Source organism: Octopus bimaculoides, chromosome 24 (assembly GCF_001194135.2).
Source record: "Octopus bimaculoides isolate UCB-OBI-ISO-001 chromosome 24, ASM119413v2, whole genome shotgun sequence".
Lineage (NCBI taxonomy): Eukaryota > Metazoa > Mollusca > Cephalopoda > Octopoda > Octopodidae > Octopus > Octopus bimaculoides.
This window is the reverse complement of record NC_069004.1, coordinates 398,581-407,940: the sequence shown is the minus strand read 5'-3', so window position 1 is coordinate 407,940 and position 9,360 is coordinate 398,581. Positions and strand designations below refer to the sequence as shown.

Below are 9,360 nucleotides of genomic sequence, written 5' to 3'. Positions count from 1 at the left end.
TTTTTTTTTTTTTTTTGATTTTTCTTTCATTTACAAGCAAATTTCTCGTTCTGCCTTGTTTTACTAAAGTTTTAAAACGTTTTATTTTCTTTACAACGAAAAATTTCTAATTCTTGCCTGGTTTCATTGAAGTTTACTCTTAATATGTTATTTTTTGCTGAAAGTTTTTGAGATGTGACAGTTGAATACGACTGAAACATGTAACATGATCTATCAACTCAAGTGGTACCATGTTGAAGAAATCTTAGATATTTTTTATTTTGAATTCTTATATGTCGTGTAATTTCTTTTCCCGTGTGTGTATACGTGTATGTATGTTTCTATGCATACACACACACTCACATAAAATGAATATTTATCAGGACTTATGTATGTATTCTAATGTTCTCGAACGTACTCAATACGTGTTGTAGAGTATACCATTTATTTAAACTAAATTCTTTTTTCTTGCGACTCTGGTGTCATGCCACTATAGCGGGGTGAAACTGGGACCGCAAGATAAAGAATTAACAATTTACACACAAGTCACACACATACACACGCATACACACACGCACAGACACAGATCTTTATGAATGTATGTGTGAATGTATGTATATCACACGCATACATAAATAAAAAGTAAAACAATTCCATATATTTAGTCTGCTGGAATGAATAGATTGGTCAACATGTAAGTTTTTAATGTCTAACCTTTTCCTGACGATATTTTGCTCATAACTCATAAATGCAAATTTAATGCACAAATTTGTAGGAAACAGCTGTAGGAAGAAATGATTATCAATTTATTAATAAATAAGCATTAACCACTAACTCTTTATTTTCTTAATTTAATATGGATTATATTCTTAGTGTATACTTACCTATATAAGCGAGATTTTATTTCTCAAAGACATAAGGGATAGAACCAGTGTTTTCTTGGATGTAATCGTCCCTTAAAGAGGTTAATATATCCTCTAACTTATATGTATGTACGTATGTGTGTGTGCGTGTGTAAGTATACGCACACTTATAGAAATACACACACACACACACACACACACATATGTATGTAGGTGTATACAAATATAAATTTACATGTATGCGTGCGTGAGTGCATGTGTGTGTGTGTGTTTACGGAGGAATTTTTTTCCACTTTGTCTTTTATGTTGGTGTTCTCCAAGACCCTTCAAGACTATTCTAACGGCTAGAATATGGTATCAATTAAAAAAAGGTTTCTAATTTACTTGAAGTAGTTGTCGTTATTGGGGTAGATTCTTCTTCTTCTTCTTCTTATCATTATTATTATTATTAGCAAGGCTGTATATGAGATGTGCTACAAAATAAAGGCCTTTGTTGAATATATATGTGTATTCGAGGTGCAGCGAATATATCGTTTTCTTGGTAAAGAGATTTCGTTGTTGAATCTAATGTTAATGTTTTTGGGGTTTTTTTAAGGCGTGTAGACTTCTAATCATCTCAGCCGTGATCATCTCATCTGTCACTTATTCAGGCATAGTTTTATCTTTATTCTGTTCTTGTTTTAAGACTATACCATACCCTTACTATTAGACCATCCACCCAACCGCCCACGAAAAAGAGAGAAAGAAACGAATAAAGAATAAGAAAACCAAGTGCGTAGCGCTACCAAAAACTTTTGACAAAAGTTCACTTGTAAAACTATATATATGTGTGTGTGTGTGTGTGTGTGTATACACAAACACACACACACACACGCACATCTGAACGACATATCTGAATCTATTGGCACTTCTATGGCATGTCTTAATTTCTAAGGCTTATACTACTATGACATATCACAACATGTAACTTTTACTCTTCTGTGACATGTCTTAATCTATATGCCTTAATCTATAATGTTATAATGTCCATATTCCTAATCTGCAACGAATGCACATCTGTGACATGTCTTATGGCACATTTTAATCTGTAACATTTACACTCTAACGACACGTCTTAAACTGTAACGTCTACGTTCAAATTTTACATCTTATAATACTGTACTAATGTTGAGTTATGACGTCTTCACGCCTCTGACACGTCTTATGTCTTACAGCTGATATTATATGTCAGCAGATGGCGCTTTCGGCTGACAAATTATTGGTTTCAAGCAGTTATGAAGCCCAAACCTGACTGACAGCGAGAGTCTTAAAGTGCACGGTCAATTGCTTTGCCTCTCCTATCCTCTTCTGCGACGGCGGCTCGGAACCTACTTGTTGAGGATGGTGGAGATGGTGAAGAGGGGTGTGGATGAGACGATGGAGAGGACAGGGGATGAGAGTGGTGTCGACAGCTGGAGGGAAGGAAGAATTGGTGTGAAATTGTGTCACATACATACATACATACATACATACATACATACATACATATGCATACACACATATATAGATAGATACATACATACAGACATACATACATACTCAACCACATATATATTTATATCAATCTACTCATCCCACTCCCCAGTAACCATAAGGCTGTCTGCCTGGCTTTTTGCTTGCCTTTCTGTGTCTTTCTCCCTCCTTTAATATACATATATATATATATATGTGTGTGTATGTCTCTGTGTGTGTGTGTGTGTGTATATATATATAATGTAGTACACGAGCCACATTTGTGTTACGCACCCATTTTTAAACGCATCTTTTATATTTCATATCTCTCTGTCTCTCTACTCAACCAATTTTATTCCTTGTGATGTTTCAAAAAAATGTAGCGAAGAACTGGTGCTGTTCGATGAGCTTAACTGCATTGAATCTGGTCAAGAATTGGTCAGCAGGAATAAAGGTGGTCGCGAAGAGTAAGTGTTAAGACTATTACTCAGTCACAAACGTGGGCGATGATATCTCTCACTTTCTCTCTCAATTTATCTCTCTCTTTCCCCCTCTCTCTCTCATATATATATATATATATATATACACACACACACACACACATGAGCACAACAGTATAGATGTTGGGTAGACTGGAGTGGCGTACCCGCTGGGTGGTCTCTAACGTACCTATACTAAGCAGTTTAGCAAACGCTGTACAGGTAGATTACCGCGCTTTTTCTGTACCACCCTGGGACCAGGCATACTCCATGCACCAGTAGAACCACGCATCTCATAATGGTTATCACAGACAACAGATACAGATACTTTTCTCCGGGAATCCTTCAGTGCCTCTGCACTGATTGTGCGCCGAGGACTTACGTTTTGTATCCATGCACAGGTCTGTGTGAGCGAGTATATAATCGCATACATACAGAGATACATACATACATATATATTATATATATGTATATTCATGTCTTTATGTATATATAAATGTATATATATATGCTCGTATGTATATATGCATACACATACGTGTATGTATGTATGTATGTATGTGAGTATGTGCGTATGCAAATACGTACATTTATTCGCACGCACATACACATACATGCGTGTGTGCGTGTGTGTGTGTGTGTGTGTATAAATGTTTATACGCTCACTCAACACGCACATGCGCACATTCACACACACACACACACACACACATCCTCATACATTCACAGATATGATAAAGTCATAATCTGACAGGCAAAATATTCTTGTAATATTTGAGTTTTTTTTTTCAGTGCAAGAAGTGAAAGTTAGACTAAAGGGGGGTGGAGGGAGAGGAGATATGAAAGACTGGTGGCAGAAACATTAGAGCAGCACCGCACTACATCGTTTACAGCATTTGGTCTCGTTCACCTGACATTCCTTCTCTATTTGAATTCCAACGAGGTCGACTTTCCTTTCTAGACACTCTCAAGAGGCGTAGAATTGCATTGAAACAATCAATATGCACCTGGTTAGCACCTGGTTCTCAGACTGGAACAGCTTTGATCCTATATCTGGTCAATCAGGTTTGACCTAGGGCTAAACAATAACAGCAAAAAGGAGATGGCTCCGAGCCAGAAGCACCTCATGCGCTTTCGTTGGAAATGCTAGAAACAGCAGTGAAATCTTGAAGTCACACCCTGCCGTCTTAGAAGGATAATGTACTATATGTGTGGTTGTGTGGCAAGAAGTTGGCTTTCCAATCACATCATTCTAAGTTCAGTCCCTCTGCTTGGTACTTTGTCTTATATATATGTGTGTGTTTGTGTGTGTGTGCGTCAGTGTGCGCGTGTGTGTGTGTGTATGTGTCTTTGTGTTTATCCTCGACGACTGCTTGACAACTGGTATTGGTATGTTTACGTCCCTACTGAAAAGGACGTCGATCCGTTGCAGGCTCAAAGGTCGGCCATTATTGAGAGGAAAAGTATGGGTCGATTACATCGATCCCTCTAATTCATTTGTACTTCATTCTATCAACCCCGAATGAATGAAAGGCAAAATTGACCTCAGCGGAATTTGAACTCACAACATAAAGAGCCGGAAAAAATGTCGCTATGCATGTAATCCGTCGCATTAACGATGTCTTATAGAAACCATTAACGGAGTCAATTCAATACCAAAGGCTATCTACCGGGTTCTTTGTGGCTTTTATTATCAGAGCTCATGCATTTATAAACATTCGAGCAAGATCTCTGGTCTGAGATTATCCCCAGCCCCCTTGTTTCTTCTTCTTCTTCTGCAATATTCTCAAGATCCATACACATCCGTTAGACGGAGGATACACGTATATTGTATGATGTAGTGATAGGTACGTCATTTCTGGGCATAGGCTTGCTGACCCTAGTGCTAAATGACAAGCTATAAATATATGTGACAATTATTCGGTTGCCATAATAAAACTCTGATGATGGTAACAACAATAACAACAACAGAATAAATGAGTTTTTCTTTAATTTTCTTTATTTTAATTTTAAATACATCTAGCAAATATGTAAACATATAGAAACCGAAAAAATAAACATGTAGCAATGAGAAACATGTGGGGGTTGAAATATAAACCATGTAGCAATAGGACACGTGCTCTTCATCGAATTTTCTCAAAGATGCTTAATGCTAAATTGCAAAAAAAAAAGAAAAAAAATGTAATACTACTTGACAATTTTTTAAAACTTAGTCTACAATATTAGCATTGAAACCGCCAATAGGTAGGTACATCTTGGTTTAAAGTTACTGGTAGATTTTTGATATGAGATTTTGATGTACTCAAATAGCTGAGTGCATATTTTAGTTCACATTAAAAAAAAAAAAAAAAAAAAAACATCTTACTATTTCTAAGCATGCATCTTTTGTCTGTATAAATTATCATTCTTCTTGTTATTATTTACTTTTTTTAATATAGTAGGCTTTAGAAAGCTTGTAGTTTGGCATCACGTTTGCTTGCCTGATGAGTAAATATATTATTACAGTTAAGGCGAATCTATCAAGCAAATCAAAGAAAAATAAAAGAGGAAAAAGCCACAAGAAATTTCGAGAAAACTTCTCAGGAAATAGTCATTTCTTCCATTCATATAACTGTTGTTATTATTATTATTATTATTATTATTTAGTGGAGGTTGCTGGAGTGAAGTTAGTTGTTTCGATAAATGGTTTACCACCACTGCTAAGCATAGCATTTGTTGCTTTCTTTTTAATTTTTCTAAAATTGCTTCAGTTTATGAAAGGTATCTGAGTAAAGAGAGGGGCGGAGAACCGTGTCTAACATGTGTTTTAGTTACCTCTTTACACGATATACTTTTTTATCTAGTTAATAAACAAGATAACTTAATCAGTAGCCATGTTCTCATATCTTTTCCATGTAACTTTATAAATGGATTGAAATAGTTCCTCAGCAAAGTTACTTTGTTTTGATAGCGTCGATGTAATTTCTTCGGAGATTTGTTATCTGTGTAGTTAGCTGCGTGTTTACTCCAATCTTTATCTACGATATTGTTATTTTTAGCTACGATGCCAATACCAGCCACTAAGCTCAGGGATTTGGCAGGTAGTTACGATATCGGTTACGTCTTTATTTTATGATGGTCATTAGCCGTGTCTTTAGTTACATCTTGAATATATTAATATCTTGGACCACACGTTTTGTAGCTCTTTTCTTTTTTCCCTCTCGTCAGCAGCTTCTTATGAGTACATACACAGTCAAAATAGACTCGTTACGAAGATAATGTTTTCTTTTGTAAACAAACAAAAAAAGGGGGGGGGGATGGATTACTGGGTATCCATTAACGACAACAGATAATAATAATAATAATAATAAGCAAATATATATATATAACCAAAGTTTATTAGTGATATTATAGCTAGTATTAGAAGTAGTAATACGATTATATAGAACTTGCTTCGATTTCTTTTGATTGTCTGTGTTAATAAAATTCATATACACAATAAAAAATTTTTTTTAAAGTAAACATTCAATACATTGCCGGATTAAAAACACTGACCGAATATATTTCCTTCCAATTTTTTTTTTTTTTTATTTTCTTCTTTATATTTTTTTCCTTTTTAGATTTATTTCTGCCTTTTTTTCTGACCAGTTTTTTATATTTTTTCTATGGTCATATTTTTTTTTAACCTAAAATGGCCTCTTGCTAAGCAGGACATCATTCATTAGCTCTGGTTCTAAATAAGCGACATGATTTAGCTGGTCAGTGTGTGTGTGTATATATATATATATATATATATATATGTATACATTAGATATATACATATATATATACAATGACATCACAAACCTATAAAATTGGCCATTTTAAAAATAAATCTCTCTCTCTCTCGCATTCTCCCCCCCCCTCTCTCGCATTCTCTCTCTCTCTCTCACCCACTCTCTTACTGAAACTGTTATTTTGCTCTGCGTGTCTTTTTTCTTTTTCTTTTTACGGGGTTTCTTTTCATACAAGTTTTTTTTGTTTTTTTTTTTAGAGTTTGCAAAATACACACACAATACATATTTCCACTTCAATGTAGGACATTAACTGGATTCACAGACCGACAGACGAGCCCCGATAATGATTTCAGAAACGGTTATCTATGGGTTTGGCCTTCAATTACAAACTGCTGTGATCTCACATAAACCATTTGCTTCACGTTCGAACCGCGTTGGTTCTGGTTTATATAACTAGTGGCACATTCACCAACAAAATCTTTAAAAAAATAAGTCGAAAATCCACTTTTGAGACAAAGTAGTAGTAGCAGTAGTAGTAGTAGCAGCAGTAGTAGCAGTAGTAGTAGTAGTAGCAGCAGTAGTAGCAGTAGTAGTAGTAGTAGTAGTAGCAGTAGTAGTAGTACTAGATAAACCCAGATCAGCACAAATGGAACAGAATTATGAGCAAAGACGATCCACTCTGAAATCAGCCCACCTCTCTTTCTCTCTCTCACTCCAGCTCCCCCCTCTCTCTCTCTCTCTGTATATATATATATATATATATATATATATCAGATTACATTTCCAAATCTGTCCCTCCGTCTTGTTTTGTTTTAAGTACAATGTTATCTGGAGAATATTTGGCTGCTATTTCTACAAGGTCAAGCGACTAAGGAGGTGCAATGCTGAGGTACCCTTCTTAACTGCAGGGAAAGCTCGCACGCATTCATCCAACATAAACCGCTCGCTGAAGAATTTGTATGGACAAAGCTATAAGAATGTATAAAATAATGATTTTTATCTTAAAGCCAAATATATATATATATATATATATATATATATATATATATATATATATACTTGAATAAAATTTCCATTCAACACTGCATAGTGACAGTTGAAGCATTAAAACTATCTGCTTAGTTTGCATATTATGATTATGTATCGCATTATGACGTTTTAATAAATATTGCGTATCGATATTGCATGAATAGTAATGAATTTGCAAAATCGCTGATTTTCAATTTCCTACAGTACCTACGGGTCTCATTCGCAAGTTTTTTTTTCCATTTTGAAATTTCTGTTCGGCCCTGGTATTAAACTTCTTCTCCCACTCATAATCTAAAAGGCCTTCCTGGTTGGCTCTTTTGTCTCAGTTACATGAAGCCTTTAGTTGCAATGTGTTGCAGTGATAGAGTTAAGGATTCATTGACGAACGACTAAAGCGATACAACAACAGAAACGTGTTCATGAGGACTTCGACGGCTGCACGCCATTTGCGCACCGCAATAATCTATGTATGCTTTTGTATATGCATGTGTATATATACATATGTATACGCATATATGTGTGTGTGTGCATATATATACATACATGAAGACATATACATGCTGTGTATATATATATATATATATATGCACACGCACACATATATATGTATAAAACTCAATCAACCTTCTTACTAGTCAAAAGGGATAAGCATTCCCCTGTTAAACATCCATTAATGTTATATCGCCTGAAGAAATGATTCCATGAAGGTGATCTACCCGATGCTCACGGATACGACGGACTTCACCGTAATCATCTCAAGAATAGGGGACTGTGATCTTAAGAGACACGTGTTTTGTGGAAACGTGCGTAGCGATGCATTAAAATATTTATAATTTCCATCCAAGGATTATTATTTTTACTATATGTGTGCGTGCGTGTGTGTTTGGAAAATTACATGCATTTCTGTATTTTAAAATATTTTGAAACAGAAATGTCCTTCAAAGAAATTTCATGATTTAGAGGTAGACGTTTGAAAACTATAAAAGCTGGTTGTTGTTCTTCTTCTTCTTTTACTGCCTTTCCACCCCGCTTCAGAATTGCTGGCCTTGTGCTTAAATTAGAAATCACCACCATCACTACTACTACTACTACTACTACTACTACAAGCTTCTGGTGAAATTATAAGGTGGAAAGCAGGGGATATCAGGCAGAGTAGCATGTCTGCTTAATACCAACTTTTTGCATATTTTGTGGGGTTTCATATTATTTTTCGTTTACCTTTCATTCCGCCACACCACCCTGCTGCTATTTCAGTGATTATGTCAATCTAATACGACGGTCATCATGTTTTTTTATAGAATTTTTTGCTTTCTAAAAAAGAAAACTTTTTCAAATGTTAGCGTCCGTGTTATTTTATTATTCTATGTATGTTTTTACGTTAGTTATATAAAAAATCCTTTTTTAATTAAAATTTATCTTTAAAAAAATCTCTTAAAAATCTCAGATTAATATAGAGCTTCTGAAAGATATGAAGAGTATATATATATATATATATATATATATATATATGTATGTATGTATGTATGTATGTAGGCGCCTTTGGCTGTTATCAGCTTTCCAACCGCGTGTAGAATTATTTTCATGTCTTCCATAGCGAGTGTCTTAATCTTTTTTCTTTTAAGTTTCAAATATTGTCCTTGGAGAAAGGATTTTTTGTTTAAAATTTCATTTATCCACATGTGTTGTGTGTATGTTTGTGTACCTGTGTGTGTGTGTGTGTGTGTGTGTGTGTGTGTGTGTGTGTGTGTGTGTGTGTGTGTGTGT

The 9,360-nt window shown here is 35.0% G+C and overlaps 1 long non-coding RNA gene across 1 annotated transcript in view; it reads left to right on the top strand.

Moving 5' to 3' along the window:
• Positions 1-2,801, top strand: part of LOC106870895 (uncharacterized) — a 60,371-nt gene extending 57,570 nt beyond the window's left edge. The window contains exon 3 of the long non-coding RNA XR_001409601.2: positions 2,717-2,801. This is a non-coding gene — a long non-coding RNA (uncharacterized LOC106870895). The remainder of the gene's footprint in view (positions 1-2,716) is intronic.
• Positions 2,802-9,360: the final 6,559 nt, after the last annotated feature.